Raw genomic sequence first — 20,992 nt, forward strand, 5'->3', positions numbered from 1 at the left:
AACTTGTTAGACGAAACCATTAAAAGGCTTCATAGTGATGCCTGCCGGCCTCCCTAGGGAGGGGGTTAAGAGATTAGCTACCTCGGGCGAAAGGGTAAATTATGACTCATGCATGGGTAAAGATGTACAACCTCTGTAGAGTGTTAAAAACTGGTATACTAGCCGTGCTCACGGTCAAGAGCGGCCTTAGGGATTCTTGCATTAAGGGTGATGATTCTTGTTGTGTTAAAATACTCATTATTTATTATTTAACGCTCTACATTATTTATGTCACATTGATCATGAGATTGTGGGATCTATACAATCTAGTTGCTATACTTGTGGAGTTCGACATGGACTCACTCTTGCTATTTCCCCAAACCTTAGGAGAAGTTTTGGCTTGTGATTAACCAGTCAGTTGGATCCTGTAGAGTGAAGTTAATACCCAAAGGTTGGAGTTGTCTATCCACTGTTTGCTATCAAATGTTATCTCTTTTATACTAAGTACGTTATATATTTATGCATTGTCTTTTGATATTACCCCTTATTTGTAGCTATATGTGAGATTTAGGTCTCTAAAACAAACTCACATATGGTACATATCTGGTTTTGTTCTTAAAATTGGGTATTACACAACAACATGATGAATCCGTTCCAGAAGCATGGGAGCGCTTCCAAGACTACATCCTAGAATGTCCCCATCATGGAATGGAGAGCTGGCTATTGATGCAAACGTTTTATCATGGGCTCGGCAATAGTGCTCGAGAGACCATGGATGCTGCAGCTGGAGGAGCATTCCTATCAGTCACCATACCACAAGCCACAGCTCTTGAGGAGAAGATGGCGTCCAACCAAGGCTGGAATGAAGAAAGGACCCAGACACGCAAGAGAGGTGGAGGTATGCATCAGCTCAAGTAGGTAGACATGTTGTCTGCTAACCTAGATCTGCTCATGAAGAAGCTCAAAGATAGAGCTGGAGATAAGAAAGAAGTCATGCACGTCTACGACTCTCACATGACTTGTGAGGAGTGTGGAGATACCGGACACTCAGGCAATCACTGCCCTGAGATGCTTGAGGATGTGAACTACATCAACAACAACAACTACTACTACAACCGTCCTCAACAAAATCAAGGTTGGAATCAACAGAGGCCTAACTACTCAGGTAATTATCAAGGTAGCAATTCTTACAATAATAATAATAATTTTCCACCTCTGAGAGAGTTAGTGTCTAATCAAGGAAAGCTAATGGATAACCTATCTAAGAAATTAGCATCAAGTGATAAAATGCTAGAAAATATAAATAATAGAATGAATAATTTCTCTACTGCCATCAAGAATCAAATTAGCTTTAATAAAATTATTGAATCTCAGTTAAATCAAATAGCTGCTGTTGTTCCTGCTACTAACCTCGGTATACCATCACAACTGGAAGGATTAGAATCTGCAAATCTTGTAGACATATTTGATACAGGTAACTACTAGAGTAACCCCGTTGCGGAAGTTACTACTGACCTTCTGCCGGTCAAGAGAGGCGATCCAGGACGCCCCGTCATCCCGATTTCCATCAGCATGGTGGACTTCCCAGAAGCACTATGCGACTTTGGCTCTAGTATCAACATTATCCCCAGGGTACTCTATGGAAAATTCTTTACATATCCTTTATTAGAAACAACCATGTGTTTGCAGCTTGCAGATCAGACGTTAAGTTTCCCAAAGGGAATATTGAAGAACCTTTGCGTCCGAGTTGGTACCTTGTACGCCCCAGCAGACTTCGTGGTGATAGAGACCGGTAATGATGAGAGGGCACACGTCATCTTAGGGCGGCCATTCCTGAATACCTCAGGAGCTGTCATCTACACTAGTGCTGCCAAGATCAGTTTCTACATCAAAGGGAGGAAGGAGATGTTTTCCTTCAAGAACAAGACTACACAAATCCCAGAACAATCTCGACATGAACCAAGGAAGAGGACCAACAGGAAGAACAGGAACAAGCAAGTGTGGACCGAGTCAGCTAGGATGGTCACTGCAGTTCATGGAGGTTAAGATCACTGACTCAAGTCACTGTTCCTGACCAAGAAGGACGACCCAGGTATGCCAAGCATGCATTGCTCCATTAATGGATACAACTTCTACAAGACACTTTGCGACACCGGGTCGGGCGTCAACATATTGGCCGCAGTCACCTATAAGCTCTTGTTCGGAACCATGCCCCTAAAACCAACATATATTCAGCTCCAGATGGCAGATCAAACATTCTGAAAGTTTGAAGGTATAGTAACTGATGTCCCTGTTAAAATAGATGATCATTTTGTCCATACAGACTTTCAGGTTATTGACATGGGAGAAGATGAGTACGATCCACCCATCATCCTTGGGAGACCGTTCCTCAGCACCGTTAAAGTAATTATCTACATTGGAACTGGAGAAGTCCACATGCACTTCCCCTCTGAGAAGGTACGCAGCTACTTTACTAACCCTAACTATATAGTTGAAGACTCTAAGCAGGTCAGGACAAGAAGAAGACGACACAACCGCTATCAGAGGAGGCAAATCATCAAGGATGGATGGGCAGCCTACGAAAAAGAAGTGGTAAGGTCTAAAGACATACAGCTTGAACAGAATTGTCCTAAGGAGGCCGTAGCACCGAGTCAGGTGTGGAGAGAGAAGATAGTTATACACAAAGAAGAGGCGCCGCCGGAACTACCGACTACGCCATCCAACGAATCCCAGGACGCTTGAGAAAACAGAGAGTCCCGTTCGGAGGACTTAAAAACACCGAACGCCTTGCCAAGAGGTAAACTTGGTAGTTATCCTTTTCTTTTCAATTATTTAAAATAGTTTGCTTAGTTAATCATGTTCATACTATCCTAAAAAGAAAATAAAAATGTTAAAAAATAGTAAGCCCCATGTGAGTATATGAGTGTCATAAAACCCATAAGTACATTCACTGTGGTGGCATAAAAATAAAATAAATAATTTTTCTGCTTTATAAAATGAAAATATAAAAAATAGAGAGTAACACTTATTGAGGAGGCTCAACATGATAAAGGCTAGATATTTATGCTAACACCTAATCAGTTCCACAAAGCTTTGTTGTCTATTTGAGCTCCACAGAATTCAAGGATCAAGAAGACTGGCAGACGAAGGACATTCTAATCGCTGTCACGGTACTGCCGACTTTCAAATACACCTTTGCCACCTGCTATCTATATCAGAAGAAATTACTTCAAAATTCAGCTTGGGGGAGAGCACCCCCATTTATCTCGCTAAGTATTTCTATCTATATACTTATACTATATTAAAATAAAAATATACATAACCATGAAAAACCAAATAAAGATTTTGTGTTTATATATATATATGTCTTTTGCTTAGTGTGCTTAATAAATAAATAAAGTGGCTATGCTAAACTGAATCTAAATAATTTTCAAATTTGAAGTTCTCTCTAGTTTAGACATAACGGTTATAATTTAAAGCTTGCTCTAAACCTGAACTTGTGGGAAGAGAACTTGATCTGAAGTCTAAGTTGTTAACGGATATGATATGGGAAGGTTGAGCTGCTGTTTATCTGTTCCTAGAGATGCTAGAATTATGGAGAATTTTATCGTTGAAATTCTTTAAAATAACACATGATGAGTTCCTGTATGATGAGAGTTTAAATTCCTACCACAACCATATATACATGCTTGCTAGACTTTGAGCCACACATTTACTTTTTACTACTTATGAGCATTGAGTGTGGTCAAGCTGTGTAGACCCTTAGGAGCTTGTCCTGTGGTTCAATCAAGATTCACTTGCACGTTCACTCACACATGCTGCTTCTACTCCGAAAGTACGCATCCACATATATCCGCTCATTTCCATCTCCAGAACCACCCAAAAGTATTATACTCCTAATCCGGGAGAGAATAATCAAAAATATTTCTGTTTTTCCCTGTAAAATAAATGCTCAAGTTATCTTGGTTACTACCACTTGCTATATTATTTTAGGATAGAGTGCTCTAAAAAAAGAGAAAAAGATACGAGGAAATAAAAAGGGGCAAGTGCCCGGAACCTCGAAAGAAAAGAAAAAGTGAGACGAGAGGTAAAAATGGACAAGTGTCCGATAGTAGAATTAGGGGTACAAGACACCCACCTGAGAGGAAAGAAAAATAAAATATAGAGCATCTCATTCTCCTCAAAAAGTTTCAAAAGAGCAAGAAAGGTATGTATCTGCTCAAAAGGGCAAAAAGTAGAATTAGACTTTCACCATTGTTATCACCATCATCACCATACACCATTCATTCGCCACACATGCACATCTTGATTTGACTTATTGACTTGTTTCTCTGGATCCATGGTTTGACTATGCAATAAATGTCTTGTAAGTATGTATACTTTATCTTCCACCTATGAGCTCGAGATATCAAAAGCCTTATTAGAGTAGGATGAGAGAGAAGGCAATGTCACTATGCCTTATACCACAAATACTACATACTTTGAGAGAAGGCATGTACCGTCACTGCCTTGGTAAGGATCCAGAAATGCCACAAAAGAGAGACCTGAGAGAGTCATACAAGGAATCTCTGAGTTTTATTTGAAAATCTGCAAAAACTCCAGAGCTATAGCTGATCAAGAATAAGAGACATGGCACTTGACTAGACCGTTCTATCTTTTAACTGCTCAAGACAGAAGTGACGGTTACAAGTCCCATGGTGAAAGGTAAAATGAGTAAGTTTTAAATCTTGACAGTTTACTCAAACTCAGAGATGAGACCTCATTTGAAAGCATGTGTACCGTCAACTTTTAAAGGCATTATAGCAACTTCTGATCCATCACTGAGATTATCTTTGCTCAGGGACGAGCAAGAGGTAAGCTTGGGGGAGTTTGTTGACGGTCCTTAAGTATCAAATATACTCAGCAAATAAACAAAGAAAAGGATCCAAATGCAACCAACATCCAGAATTAGGGTTTTATCTCACAGAATTCCACGAGTTTTGGTGTTTGTCTATTTCTGTAGGGGGTTATCAGGAATTATGGAGGAAAGGCCCACATGTCGGGTTTACATAGAGATATAACGTGCACCACAATTATCCAACATCTAGAAGAGTCCAGAAGCAACGGGAACGAGCGGGAGGCCGATCGGGCCCGGGGGCAGGGCGCCCGCCCTCCCCCCTTGGGTGCTCGCCCTGGCCTGAGGGCCAATCAGCTTCCGTCTCGCGGATCATGCTCCACCGACCTAAGGGGTTAAGGAAAACCTTGCGACTAATGTCGGTTTGATCCAACAGCCCATATTCATTTGAAAGGACTATATAAGCAAACCCCCTGGCCCTGGAGGAGAGAGCGAAGAAACCCTAATTCATTTATCCATCTCGGGAGAAGAAGCCTCTGATCAAGCCCTAGAGCCACCACATCAATAGATCAAGTTTAGCATAGCTACATAGGATTAGAACTAGAAGGAGTCAATCTTCGATTGGTTTCCGGATCTATCAAGAGGATTCTTGGTAATTCCTCTATTGTTCATCATTGTTCTTCAATATTATGAATATGACTTTGTTCTACTTCAATATATTGATTATGACTTTGCTCTACTTGTTTATATTTGCAATTATATTGTTCTTAGTTTACATAGTTATATGCTTGGCTTAGTTAGATTAGAATTAAATACATGTTTAGGATCGTATAGCGTTTATCCATGTGTACAGTGGGTAAATGGTAAGTATTGTGTAGGCGTGCTGCCTATACCGTATTTATCTACGATTGTACCCTATATGCCGGATCGCGGGGCAGTTCATGGTAGTGACAGCTCCATTGATTCTTATATAGTCCCTCACTCGTGTATAGGGCAGGCAGAGCAACATTATTATAGGAGAGTGATTTCTATGTTTCTCATATTCCTTGATAATATCACTATGCATGGGCGTAGTCCTGTCTCGCAATGATTGCTAAGTATAATTGCACTAACTATGATATTCTAGACTTTATGGTTAAGAATAACTTAGGAAATATTCTTGTAGTTCATCCTAATACCATGCTAATGACTTACTAGAATATCTATTGAGGTTCTTATCATTATTATATGTGGCTAGTTATGCTGATCAAATTAATTATCTTTGTCTCCATTCATACTTTATCTATCTTTTATGTGACATTTATCCCTGTATGAAAGAGATAGATAAATGCTCTCAATTATACTTGCAATGATAGATACTCAATTCTATATTCCATTCCATATTCAACATTGATGATTAGAAATCCCTTCCTAGTGGTAAAAATATAAATAACGATACCTGGAATACTTACCGGTTAAAATGCTACATCGGTATTAATCTGTGCGCTTGCAGATCTCATTTATTATTCATTTAGAAGAGCAATTGCATATTTCAATACCGCATCTCTCATGTCATGCTGGGGATGATAACTTGGCTTAAGTGGCATGAGGGATAGGTTCAGCATTTTTGGCGCCGTTATCAGAATTAGAAAACTAAGTCTACTTTTGGTAATGACGTTGAGAATGCCCAACAGTGGCATGTCTGATGCTTAGCGTCTAATGCATCCGATGTTTGCTCTAGAAGTTCATTAACGCTTAAGTGACCGTTGGCGGTCAACGGTGCATGTTCAAAGAGGGACACATGGCAGCAATCTAACGCGCACAACAGGTGAGCGTCGGACACTGGACCACGTGTTGACGGTAATTAACTCCAATTTTTAACCATCAATTAATCTAGGAAGAGATCTGAAACAATGTATAAAGTAGGGTTATAGGGTTTATTCTTATGAGTTCCATGAGTTGTGTTCTTCTCACTTGCCTTATAGGATATTTAATATTTTTACCGTATAAAAGTTTCTCAAGTGGAGAATCTGAGCACACCATTGCAGAGATCGTTGGGACAATCGAGACGAACATATTATTTGCTATATTTGGAGCACCGAAGAGAAAGTCCTCATTTTGGGACGACCATTCCTCAGCATAGTCAAAGCCATCATCTATTCCGACACTGCTAAGATCTGTTTCACCATTGGGAATACCAAGGAGAGATTCAACTTCAAGCATCGTATGCTCACATCTCGAGTTCATCCTCAATGCTTGTATGACTACTTAGACTACAACAAAATCCCATAAAGGAAGAACAAGATTCTAGAGAAGAAGTCTCAAGAAAATAAGACCCTAGTTAAGAAGAACGTCTACACTTATGAGTGCCTCTTACCTAGTCCAAACAAGGATAAGAAGGGGAAGAGAAAAGCAAAGCAGCCTGTTCAAGAACTAGTTTGGATGGTCAACACTGTTGAACCACCCATTGACCCTACTTTCCTCTATCTCACCTTGAGAAAATGGAAGACCCTGGAGTACCTACCATTGATTGCATGATTGAGGGGAGCACCATCTACAAGATATTTTGTGACATCGGCTCAAGCATCAACATCATGTCTACAGTAACATATAAATATTTATATCATGATAGACCTTTGTGCCCAACATATTTACAGTTGGAGCTAGCGGATCAAACATTCTAATTTTATGGAAGGAATAGCCAAGGATGTAACAGTCAAGATCAGGGATCAAGAGATTCCCGCGACTTCATGGTTCTAGACATGGGTGTTGAAGATGAAGTCCACCTTATCCTAGGAAGACCGTTCCTTCACACCCGCGATCATCTACATGAAGCAAGGGGAAATTCATTTCCACTTCCCCAGGGAGAAGGTACTGTTGGGTATTCTTAACATCATTACCAAAAGTAGACTAAGTTCTCTAAATCTAGTAACTGTGCCAAAAATGCCAAACCTATCCCTCACACCACTTAAGCCAAGTTGTCATCCCCAGCATGACATGTGAGACGCGGTATTGAAATATGCAATTGCTCTTCTAAATAAATAATGAATGGGATCTGCAAGCGCACAGATTAATACCGATGCAGCATTTTAACCGGGAAGTATTCCAGGTATCGTTATTTATATTTTTACCACTGGGAAGGGATTAACAATCATCAATATTGATTACAGAATAGAATATGAGATTGAGTATCTATCATTGCATATATAATTGAGAACATTATATCTAACTCTTCATACAGGGATAAGTGTCACATAAAAGATATATGAAGTAATAATAGTGACAAAGATAATTAATCTGATCTAGCCACATAATAAATATGATAAGCACCTCAATTAGATACTCTAGAAAGTCATTAGCATGGTATTAGAACGAACTACAAGAATATTTCCTAAGTTATTCTCAACTATATAGTCTAGCATATCATAGTTAGTGCAAGCATACTTAGCAATCATTGCGAGACAAGACTACGCCCATGCATAGTGATATTAGCAAGGTAAATAAGAAACATAGCAATCACTCCCCTGTAATAATATTGCTCTGCCAGCCCAATACACGAGAGGGGGACTATATAAGAATCAATGAAGCTGTCACTATCACGAACCACCCCACGATCTGGCATATTGGGTACAATCGCAGATAAATACGGTATAAGCACCACGCCTACACAATATCTATCATTTACCCATGGATCCGATGGATAAACGCTATACGATCCTAAGCATGTATATAGATCCAATCTAACTAAGCCAAGTACATAACTATGATAAACTAAGAACAATATAATCTTGAATATAAGCAAGTAGAGCAAAGTCATAAGCAATATATTGAAGTAGAACAAAGTCATATTCATAATATTGAAGAACAAAGATAATTAGAAAGCAATTAGAAGCACAATTAGAGAACTACCAAGAATCCTCTTGACAGATCCGGAAACCAATCGAAGATTGACTCCTTCTAGTTCTAATCCTATGTAGCTATGCTAATCTAGATGTCTAATTGATGTGGTGGCTCTAATCTTGATCAGAGGCTTCTTCTCCCTTGAGGAACAATGAATTAGGGTTGAGAGGCTCTCTCCTCTAGGGGCCAGGGGGTCTGGTTTTATAGTCCCTTCAAGTGAATATGGGCTGTTGGATCAAACTGACATAGATTGTATGGTTTAGATTCATCCTTTAGGTCGGTGGAGATCTCCCACGAAGCAGAGTCCTGATTGGACTCAGGAGGTGGGCGGGCGCCCTGATCACCTGGGCGGGCGCCCAGGGTCAGGCCCCCTTTCGCCTCCGCTTCGGTCTCGTGGCTTCTGGAGTCTTCTAGATGTAAGATAATTGCGCGACACGTTAATATCTCTATGTAATCCCGACGTGTGGGCCTTTCTTCCGTATTTCCTGATAACCCCCTGCAGAAATAGACAAACACCAAAACTCGTGGAATTCTGTTAGATAAAACCCTAAGTCTAGATGTTGATTTCATTTGGATCCTTTTATTTGTTTATTTGATAATTAAATTTGATACTTAAGGACCGTCAACAAACTCCCCCAAGCTTACCTCTTGCTCGTCCCTGAACAAGGATAGACTTAGCTATGGATCATAAGTTGTTGCATTTTTTTTTAAAATTTGACGGTACACATGCTTTTTTTTAAATAAGATCTCATCTCTGAGCTAGAGTAAACTGTCAAGACTTAAAACTTACTTACTTTACCTCTACCATGGGACTTGTAACTGTCACTTCTGTCTTGAGTAGTTAAAAGATAGAACAGTCTAGCCAAGTGCCATGTCTCTTATTCTTGATCAGCTATAACTCTAGAGTTTTTGCAGATTTTCAAATAAAACTCAGAATTCCATATATGACTCTCTCAAATCTCTCTTTTGTGGTATTTCTGGATCCTTACCAAGGCAGTGATGGTGTATGCCTTCTCTCAAGATATGTGGCATTTATGGTATAAGGCATAATAACATTGCCCTCTCTCTCACCCTACTCTTATAAGGCTTTAATATCTGGAGCTCATAGGTGGGAAATAAAATATACATACTTACAAGACATTTATTGCATAAACAAACCATGGATCCAAAGAAACAAATCAATAAGCCAAATCAAGATGTGCATGTGTGGCGAATGAATGGTGTATGGTGATAACAATGATGGAAACAATGGTGGTGGAAGTCTAATTCTACTTTGCTCTTTGAGGGGATACATACCTTCCTTGCTTTTTGAAACTTTATGAGGAGAATGAGATGCTCTTCTTTTTCTTTTCTCTCAGGTGGGTATCTTGTACCCCTAATTCTACTGTCGGACACTTGTCCATTTTTACCTCTCGTCTCACTTTTTTCTTTTCTTTCGAGGTTCCGAGCACTTGCTCCTTTTTATTTCCTCGTTTTTTTAGAGCACTCATCTCATGAGATAAGATAGCAAGTGGTAGTAACAAGATAACTTGAGCATTTATTTCACAAGGGAAAACAGGAATATTTTTGGTTATTCTCTCCCGGATTAGGAGTAGAATATTTTTGGGTGATTCTGGAGATGGAAATGGATGGATATATGTGGATGGTACTTCCGGAGTAGAAGTAGAATATATGAGTGAACGTGCAAGTGAAATCTTGATTTAACCACATGACAAGCTCCTAAGGGTCTACACAGCTTGACCACACTCAATGCTCATAAGCAATAAATAGTAAATGTGTGGCTCAAAGTCTAGCAAGCATGTATATATGGCTGTGGTAGGAATTTAAAACTCTCATCATACAGGAACTCATCATGCAACATTTTAAAGATTTCCAAAGATAAAATTCTCCAGAATTCTAGCATCTCTAGAAACAGATAAACAGCAGCTCAACCTTCCCATATCGTATCCGTTAACAACTTAGACTTCAGATCAAGTTTTCATCCCACAAGTTTAGGTCTAGATCAAGCTTTAAATTATAACAGTTATATCTAAACTTGAGAGAGAACTTAAAATGTGCAAATTAGGCAGAGCAACTATTCATCATATCCATGCTTGAGTTTTATTTAGATACAGATTAGCCAGTTATATCTAAACTTGAGAGAGAACTTAAAATGTGCAAATTAGGCAGAGCAACTATTCATCATATCCATGCTTGAGTTTTATTTAGATACAGATTAGCATAGCCACTTTATTTATTTATTAAACACACTAAGCAAAAGATATATATATATATAAGCACAAAATCTTTATTTGGTTTTTCATAGTTATGTATATTTATATTCTATAATAATATAAGTATAAAGATAGATAGATAGAAATACTTATCGAGATAAACGAGGGTGCTCTCCCCCAAGCTGAATTTTTGACGTAATTTCTCTTGATGTAGCTAGCAGGTGGCAGAGGTGTATTTGAAAGTCAGCAGCATTCTGACAGCGATTAGAATGTCCTCCGTCTGCTAGTCTTCTTGATTCTTAAATTCTGTGGAGCTCAAATAGACAACAAAGCTTGTGGAACTTGATTAAGTGTTAGCATAAATATCTAGCCTTTATCATGTTGAGACTCCTTAATAATTATTACTCCCTGTTTTATATTTTCGTTTTATAAAGCAGAAAAGAAATTTTTATTTTATTTTTATGCCACCACAGTGAATGTACTTATGGGTTTTATGCCACTCGTCTACTCACATGGGGCTTACTGTTTTTCACATTTTTATTTTTCTTTTTAGGATAGCACGAACATGATTAACTAAGTCAACTAATTGACATAATTGAAAGAGAAAGGATAACTACCAAGTTTACCTCTTGGCAAGGCGTTCGGTGTTTTTAAGTCCTCCGAACGGGACTCCGTTTTCTCAATTGTCCTGAGGTTCGTTGGGTGGCGTAGTCGGTACTTCCGGCAGTGCCTCCTCTTCATGTATAGTTATCTTCATTTTCCACACCTGACTTGGTGTTTCAATCTCCTCTAGATAATTCTGTTTAAACTCTATGTCTTCTGACCTTATCACTTCTTCTTCGTAGTCTTCCCATCCGTCCTTGATGATCTGCCTCCTCTGGTTGCGGTTACGTCGCTTTCTTACCTGCTTAGATTCTTCAACGATATAGTTAGGGTCAGTAAAATAACGGCGTACCTTCTCTAAGGGGAAGTGCATATGGACTTCTCCGGTTCCAATGTAGATAATTGCTTTAACGGTGCTGAGGAACGGTCTTCCAAGGATGATTGGTGGATCGTACTCGTCTTCTCCCATGTCAATAACTTGAAAGTCTGTGTAGACAAAATGATCGTCTATTTTGACTGGGACATCAGTTACTGTTCCTTTAACGTCTCGAAATGTCTGATCTGCCATCTGGAGCTGAATGTATGTTGGTCTTAGGGGCATGGTCCCGAACAAGAGCCGATAGGTGACTGCGGCCATTATGTTGACGCCCGATCCGGTGTCACAAGTTGCCTTGTAGAAGTTGTTGTAACGTCCCGCCTCCACGAGGCCGGGCCCGCTTACATCTGGCAGCTTTTCTAGGACATAGTCAGCCCCCACAGACCAACACTAGTCTTTTTTGCACACTTTGTCCTCACTCGTGCGCACCCAGGAAGTACTTCCCGGTCGGTCACCCATCCCTAAATTGCTCTAGGCCAAGCACGCTTAACTTTAGAGTTCTTTGGAGATGGGCTCCCGGAAAAGAAGTTGCAACTTGTTTGTATGAGTCTCCTATTAATCCTATTAAGCCTTGGGCCGGGTGTTACAGTTGTATCCATTTATGGAGCAGTAAATGCTTAGCATTCCTGGGTCGTCCTTCTTGGTCAAAAACGGTGACTTAAGTTGATGATCTTGGCCTCCATGAACTACAGTGACTATCTTAGCTGACTCGGTCCACACTTGCTTGTTCCTGTTCCTCCTGTTGGTCCTCTTCCTTGACTCACGTCTGGATTGATCTAGAATTTGTGTAGTCTTGTTCTTGAAGAAAAATGTCTCCTTCCTCCCTTTGACGTAGAAACTGATCTTGGCAGCATTAGCGTAGATGATAGCTCCCATTGTGTTCAAGAATGGCCTTCCTAAGATGATAGGGCTCTCTCATCATTTCCGGTCTCTACCACTACAAAGTCTGCTAGGGCATATAAGGTACCAACTCGGACACAAGGGTTCTTCAATATTCTCTTTGGAAAAGTTATCGTCTGATCTGCAAACTGCAAACACATGGTTGTTTCTAATAAAGGATATGTAAAGAATTTTTCATAGAGTACCCTGGGTATAATGTTGACACTGGAGCCAAAGTCATAGAGTGCTTCTGGAACGTCCACCATGCCGATGGAGATCGGGATGACGGGGCGTCCTGGATCGCCTCTTTTGATCGGCAGAAGGTCAGTAGAGAATTCAGTGACGGGGTTACTCCAATTACCTGCATCAAACATGTCTACAAGATTTGCAGATTTCAATCCTTTCGGTTGTGATGGTATACCGGGGTTAGTAGTAGGAACAGCAGCAGCTATTTGATTTAACTGAGATTCAATCATTTTATTAAAGCTAATTTGATTCTTGATGGCAGTAGAGAAATTATCCATTCTATTATTTATATTTTCTAGCAGTTTATCATTAGGTGCCAATTTCTTAGATAGGTTATCCATTAGCTTTCCTTGATTAGACACTAACTCTCTCAGAGGTGGAAAATTATTATTATTGTTGTAAGAATTGTTACCTTGATAATTACCTGAGTAGTTAGGCCTCTGTTGATTCCAACCTTGATTTTGTTGAGGACGGTTGTAGTGGTTGTTGTTGTTGATGATGATGTAGTTCACATCCTCAAGCATCTCAGGGCAGTGATTGCCTGAGTGTCTAGTGTCTCCACACTCCTCACAAGTCATGTGAGAGTCGTAGATGTGCATAACTTCTTTCTTATCTCCAGCTCTATCATCGAGCTTCTTCATGAGCAGGTCTAGCTTTGCAGACAGCATGTCTGCCTCCTTCAGCTGATGCATACCTCCACCTCTCTTGCGTGTCTGGGTCCTCTCTTCATTCCAGCTTTGGTTGGACGCCATCTTCTCCACAAGAGCTGTGGCTTGTGGTATAGTAAGTGATAAGAATGCTCCTCCAGCTGCAGCATCCATGGTCTCACGGGCACTGTTGCCGAGCCCATGATAAAACGTCTGCATCAATAGCCAACTCTCCATTCCATGATGGGGACATTCTAGGATGTAGTCTTAAAAGCGCTCCCATGCTTCTAGAACAGATTCATCATTTTGTTGCTGAAGACTCATAATCTTCCCACGGAGAGCATTGGTCTTGCCCATGGGAAAGAACTTTGCCAGGAAGTTTGTTGAGCAGAGTGCCCATGTAGTATTCTTCTCCTTTGTAGCGTAGAACCACTGCTTCGCTCTTCCTAACAGTGAGAATGGGAAGAGGCGAAGTAGTATAGCATCTTTGGAAACTCCTGATATGGTGAATGTGTTGCAAATCTCCAGGAAGTGTTGTAAATGAGCACTAGCATCTTCGTGTGCCTTCCCACAGGCTTGAGCTCAAAGTTGCCATCGATACGTCCATGCTTGAGCTCAAGGTTGGATTGCACCATGTTGATAAGTCCAGGCTTGAGCTCAAAGTTGCCATCGATCTCTGCAGCAGGTCCAGTGCGGATGTTGTCCGTAGTGGGAGCTGAGAACTCGCGGATTGATTTGTTCGCCCTGGCCTCGAACTCTGAAGACAAGTTCCGGTGATCTTCTTGATTGGATGAAGCTTCTTGCTGAAGTGTTGATGATCTCTTCTTGAGCTTGGCTCTCGTCTTCTTGAATAATGCTTCGGGATTGTCAACAAAATTTCCTGGAAGATGTCTTCTATTCATACATTCCCCTGCATAAGATAAAATAGAAAATATCAGGGTAAAACTGTATGAGAGAATAGATAAGCTCAATCATATTAGTGATGCGAATGATAACTCAAAATCTTTTATTCCATTCCTGATTAGTAATCAACCTTCCTCGGCAACGGCGCCAAAAATGCTTGTTGGGTATTCTTAACATCATTACCAAAAGTAGACTAAGTTATCTAAATCTAGTAACGGTGCCAAAAATGCCAAACCTATCCCTCACACCACTTAAGCCAAGTTGTCATCCCCAGCATGACATGAGAGACGCGGTATTGAAATATGCAATTGCTCTTCTAAATAAATAATGAATGGGATCTGCAAGCGCACAGAATAATACCGATGCAGCATTTTAACCGGGAAGTATTCCAGGTATCGTTATTTATATTTTTACCACTGGGAAGGGATTAACAATCATCAATATTGATTACAGAATAGAATATGAGATTGAGTATCTATCATTGCATATATAATTGAGAACATTATATCTAACTCTTCATACAGGGATAAGTGTCACATAAAAGATATATGAAGTAATAATAGTGACAAAGATAATTAATCTGATCTAGCCACATAATAAATATGATAAGCACCTCAATTAGATACTCTAGAAAGTCATTAGCATGGTATTAGAACGAACTACAAGAATATTCCCAAAGTTATTCTCAACTATATAGTCTAGCATATCGTAGTTAGTGCAAGCATACTTAGCAATCATTGCGAGACAAGACTACGCCCATGCATAGTGATATTAGCAAGGTAAATGAGAATCATAGCAATCACTCCCCTGTAATAATATTGCTCTGCCAGCCCAATACACGAGAGGGGGACTATATAAGAATCAATGAAGCTGTCACTATCACGAACCACCCCACGATCTGGCATATTGGGTACAATCGCAGATAAATACGGTATAAGCACCACGCCTACACAATATCTATCTTTTACCCATGGATCCGATGGATAAACGCTATACGATCCTAAGCATGTATATAGATCCAATCTAACTAAGCCAAGTACATAACTATGATAAACTAAGAACAATATAATCTTGAATATAAGCAAGTAGAGCAAAGTCATAAGCAATATATTGAAGTAGAACAAAGTCATATTCATAATATTGAAGAACAAAGATAATTAGAAAGCAATTAGAAGCACAATTAGAGAATTACCAAGAATCCTCTTGACAGATCCAGAAACCATTCGAAGATTGACTCCTTCTAGTTCTAATCCTATGTAGCTATGCTAATCTAGATGTCTAATTGATGTGGTGGCTCTAATCTTGATCAGAGGCTTCTTCTCCCTTGAGGAACAATGAATTAGGGTTGAGAGGCTCTCTCCTCTAGGGGCCAGGGGGTCTAGTTTTATAGTCCCTTCAAGTGAATATGGGCCGTTGGATCAAACCGACATAGATTGTATGGTTTAGATTCATCCTTTAGGTCGGTGGAGATCTCCCACGAAGCAGAGTCCTGATTGGACTCAGGAGGTGGGCGGGCGCCCTGATCACCTGGGCGGGCGCCTAGGGTGAGGCCCCGTTTCGCCTCCGCTTCGGTCTCGTGGCTTCTGGAGTCTTCTAGATGTAAGATAATTGCGCGGCACGTTAATATCTCTATGTAATCCTGACGTGTGGGCCTTTCTTCCGTATTTCCTGATAACCCCCTGCAGAAATAGACAAACACCAAAACTCGTGGAATTCTGTCAGATAAAACCCTAAGTCTAGATGTTGATTTCATTTGGATCCTTTTCTTTGTTTATTTGATAATTAAATTTCATACTTAAGGAGCGTCAACAGGTACACTATTATTTTAATAGTTATACTACTTATGAGAAGTCTAAGAAGAACAGGAATAGGAGACACCGCTCTTAGTGTAAAAAAACAGCAAGCCATCAAAGAAGGGGCTGATCAGGAAGAGGAAGCTAATGAAGGATAAGCTGCTCTAGAGGCTAAAGAAGAAGAGAAGTTTCTTGATGAGGAACTACACGAAGAGAAACCGAGAACCAAAAAAGTGTGGTGAAAGAAATAGATACCATCACCAAGCACTCCAACATAAGAAGAGGGATCGCTATCTCCGGGTTCACCAGATACTCAGGTATAGACAAAAAAGGAGAAATCAAGGGAGGATTATGTCCCCTCAGACATCCCCTCAAATGCGTGATCAAGCCAAAAGGTCCGATTTGACAGATCTAAATCTCTGAACCTTCGCCGAAAGGTTACATCGGCAGTTATTATCATATTTAGTTTCCAGCATAAGTTTTTATTTTAGCATATTTATTTTCCATATTTAAGCCATAAGCATTCAGCATGTTTATATTGCATTGAAAAGAAAACCAAAATTTATTTTGTTGCATCATAGCATTGCATCTAAAAAACCTTAAGCCCCATGTAAATAAGTCTCGGCTATTTACTATGGAGGCATAAAAATAATTTTGCATCTGCATACAAAAATAGAAAACCCAAAAAATATACCGAGAGCCTGTAAAAAATTGCTTAACTGAAAATTAATAAAGTTTCTAAAATGGATAAGGCATAAATGGTTTTACCACTAACGCTTAATCTGTTCCACGAGCTTTGTTGTCTATTAGAGGTAAGACAGGATTCAACAAGAATAGTTAGAATTTTTCACCCACTCTGGAAAGACCTCTTCATCAATCATCCACTTTTGGAAACCTAGAGGGACAGATAACATCTATGTTATCGAGATTCAAGATGAAGGACTACGTTAACATCCAGCTTGGGGAGGAGCATCCTCCATGTATCTAGCTAAGTATTTTATTTCCTTAAGTGTGATTTATTTTTTTAAAGAAAGATAAATAAACAAAATAAAAATAGACTATTATATCTATATCTATTAAATTATTAGGTAATAAAAAGAGAGTGTACAAGTTTGTTTAACCTACCCTTGAATAATTAAGCTCTAGATAACCTATTTGCATGGAGATGATGAATAGTTGCTCTATTGTAATCCCTTTCAAGTGCTTAGTGTTCAACCCTACATTCTCCCGAGTTTTAGGTTAAGATTGTTTTGACATGAAGATTTGCTCTAAACCTGAAAACTTGTGGGTTGCCAAAAGCTTGATCTAAGTCTAAGTGTTCACCAAGTATCATATGAAAAGGTTTTCAGCTGCTATTTATCTTGTTCCTGGTAATACTAGATTTCTGAATATTTATCTTTTGAAAAATCTAAAATTACCACATGATGAGTTCTTGTATGATGAGTGTTGACGGTCCTTAATGCTCACATTTAACCATCAACTAATCATGGAAAAGGATCCAAATGCAACCAACACCCTGACTTAGGGTTTTATCTGACAGAATTCCACGAGTTTTGGTGTTTGTCTATTTCTGCAGGGGGTTATCAGGAAATACGGAGGAAAGGCCCACACGTCGGGTTTACATAGAGATATTAACGTGTGCGCCAATTTTCTATCATCTAGAAGACTCCAGAAGCCACGGGAACGAACGGGAGGCCGATCAGGCCCGAAGGCAGGGCGCCTACCCTCCCCCCTTGGGCGCCTGCCCAGCTACAGGAACCAATCAGCTTCAACTTCACGGATCATGTTCCACCGACCTAATGGATCAAGGAAAACCTTGCGATTAATGTCGGTTTGATCCGACGACCCAGATTCACCTAAGGGGACTATATAAGCAGACCCCCACCAGCCCCTGGAGGCATACCTCTTCTACAGAATCAAAGTTAGGGTTTCAATTCTTCATCCAAGTAGAGAGGATCCCTCTAGTTCATCTAGTTCTAGTTCTAGTTCCTCTAGTTCTAGTTAGTTCTAGTTGTAATCTAGAAAATAGGCAGAGAGAAGAGGAGAACGGAGGAGGAGCCAGATCTGTCGGATCTTCCTCAATATTATACTTTTGCAGCAACTGGTTCATTCTTCATCGTTCTCCAAGTTCTTCAATTCATAATTATTGAGTTCTTTAATTACTTTTATTTACATTTAAGTTATTTATTGGATTTCCGCTTGCATCAAGTGCTCTAGTCTTTATAACGCTAGAGTAGTAATTAATAGATTAGACGTGGTGTTTAGTCTTGCAATTACCTGGAATTGCACCCAATCCTGCGGATTGTTGTGGTAGCCCTAGGGTAGTGACAGCCCTAACGGTCAACGTATTCCACCTCGTTCTGATCGGTGTTTGTAGGACCGTAGTCAGAGCTTCCTAGCCCCCTTCTCATCTCTTTCTGTGGTTAGTGTTTTGATGTCCCGAAATAAATAATCTTTGAAGTAATTCTTGATTCTTAGATCAACTAGAGAAATCTCAGGAAACTTTCTCTGTTCCCACCAAAAATAATTATATAGTTATCCTTGGGTGATCTTGAATCTTAATTAGTACACTCACGTTCCCTGTGGAAAATAGATACTCTGGAATACTCCCGGGTGAACGCTACATCGGTATCTGTGCGCTTGCGGATTTTTCTGTTTGCAGTTAAAATACCCAACAAGCTTTCTGGCGCCGTTGCCGGGGAACGGTAGAAACCGAGAACCAAAAAAGTGTGGTGAAAGAAAGAGATACCATCACCAAGCACTCCAACATAAGAAGAGGGACCGCTATCTCCGGGTTCACCTGATACTCAGGTATAGACAAAAAAGGAGAAATCAAGGGAGGATTATGTCCCCTCAGACATCCCCTCAAATGCGTGATCAAGCCAAAAGGTCCGATTTGACAGATCTAAAACTCTGAACCTTCGCCGAAAGGTTACATCGGCAGTTATTATCATATTTAGTTTCCAGCATAAGTTTTTATTTTAGCATATTTATTTTCCATATTTAAGCCATAAGCATTCAGCATGTTTATATTGCATTGAAAAGAAAAACAAAATTTATTTTGTTGCATCATAGCATTGCATCTAAAAAACCTTAAGCCCCATGTAAATAAGTCTCGGCTATTTACTATGGAGGCACAAAAATAATTTTTCATCTGCATACAAAAATAGAAAACCCAAAAAATATACCGAGAGCCTGTAAAAAATTGCTTAACTGAAAATTAATAAAGTTTCTAAAATGGATAAGGCATAAATGGTTTTACCACTAACGCTTAATCTGTTCCACGAGCTTTGTTGTCTATTTGAGGTAAGACAGGATTCAACAAGAATAGTTAGAATTTTTCACCCACTCTGGAAAGACCTCTCCATCAATCATCCACTTTTGGAAACCTAGAGGGACAGATAACATCTATGTTATCGAGATTCAAGATGAAGGACTACGTTGACATCCAGCTTGGGGAGGAGCATCCTCCATGTATCTAGCTAAGTATTTTATTTCCTTAAGTGTGATTTATTTTTTTAAAGAAAGATAAATAAACAAAATAAAAATAGACTATTATATCTATTATCTATTAAATTATTAGGTAATAAAAAGAGAGTGTACAGGTTTGTTTTACCTACCCTTGAATAATTAATCTCTTGATAACCTATTTGCATGGAGATGATGAATAGTTGCTGTATTGTAATCCCTTTCAAGTGCTTAGTGTTCAACCCTAGATTCTCCCGAGTTTTAGGTTAAGATTGTTTTGACATGAAGATTTGCTCTAAACCTAAAAACTTGTGGGTTGCCAAAAGCTTGATCTAAGTCTAAGTGTTCACCAAGTATCATATGAAAAGGTTTTCAGCTGCTATTTATCTTGTTCCTGGTAATACTAGATTTCTGAATATTTATCTTTTGAAAAATCTAAAATTACCACATGATGAGTTCTTGTATGATGAGTGTTGACGGTCCTTAATGCTCACATTTAACCATCAACTAATCATGGAAAAGGATCCAAATGCAACCAACACCCAGACTTAGGGTTTTATCTAACAGAATTCCACGAGTTTTGGTGTTTGTCTATTTCTGCAGGGGGTTATGAGGAAATACGGAGGAAAGGCCCACACATCGGGTTTACATAGAGATATTAACGTGTGCGCCAATTTTCTATCATCTAGAAGACTCCAGAAGCCACGGGAACGAACGGGAGGCCGATCAGGCCCGGGGGCAGGGCGCCTGCCCTCCCCCGTTGGGCGCCTGCCCAGCTACACGAACCAATCAGCTTCAACTTCACAGATCGTGCTCCACCGACCTAAGGGATCAAGGAAAACCGTGCGATTAATGTCGGTTTGATCCGACGACCCAGATTCACCTGAGGGGACTATATAAGCAGACCCCCACCAGCCCCTGGAGGCATACCTCTTCTACAGAATCAAAGTTAGGGTTTCAATTCTTCATCCAAGTAGAGAGGATCCCTCTAGTTCATCTAGTTCTAGTTCTAGTTCCTCTAGTTCTAGTTAGTTCTAGTTGTAATCTAGAAAATAGAGAGAGAGAAGAGGAGAGCGGAGGAGGAGGAGCCAGATCTGTCGGATCTTCCTCAATATTATACTTTTGCAGCAACTGGTTCGTTCTTCATCGTTCTCCAAGTTCTTCAATTCATA

This window comes from Sorghum bicolor, chromosome 1 (assembly GCF_000003195.3).
Source record: "Sorghum bicolor cultivar BTx623 chromosome 1, Sorghum_bicolor_NCBIv3, whole genome shotgun sequence".
Taxonomy (NCBI): Eukaryota; Viridiplantae; Streptophyta; class Magnoliopsida; order Poales; family Poaceae; genus Sorghum; species Sorghum bicolor.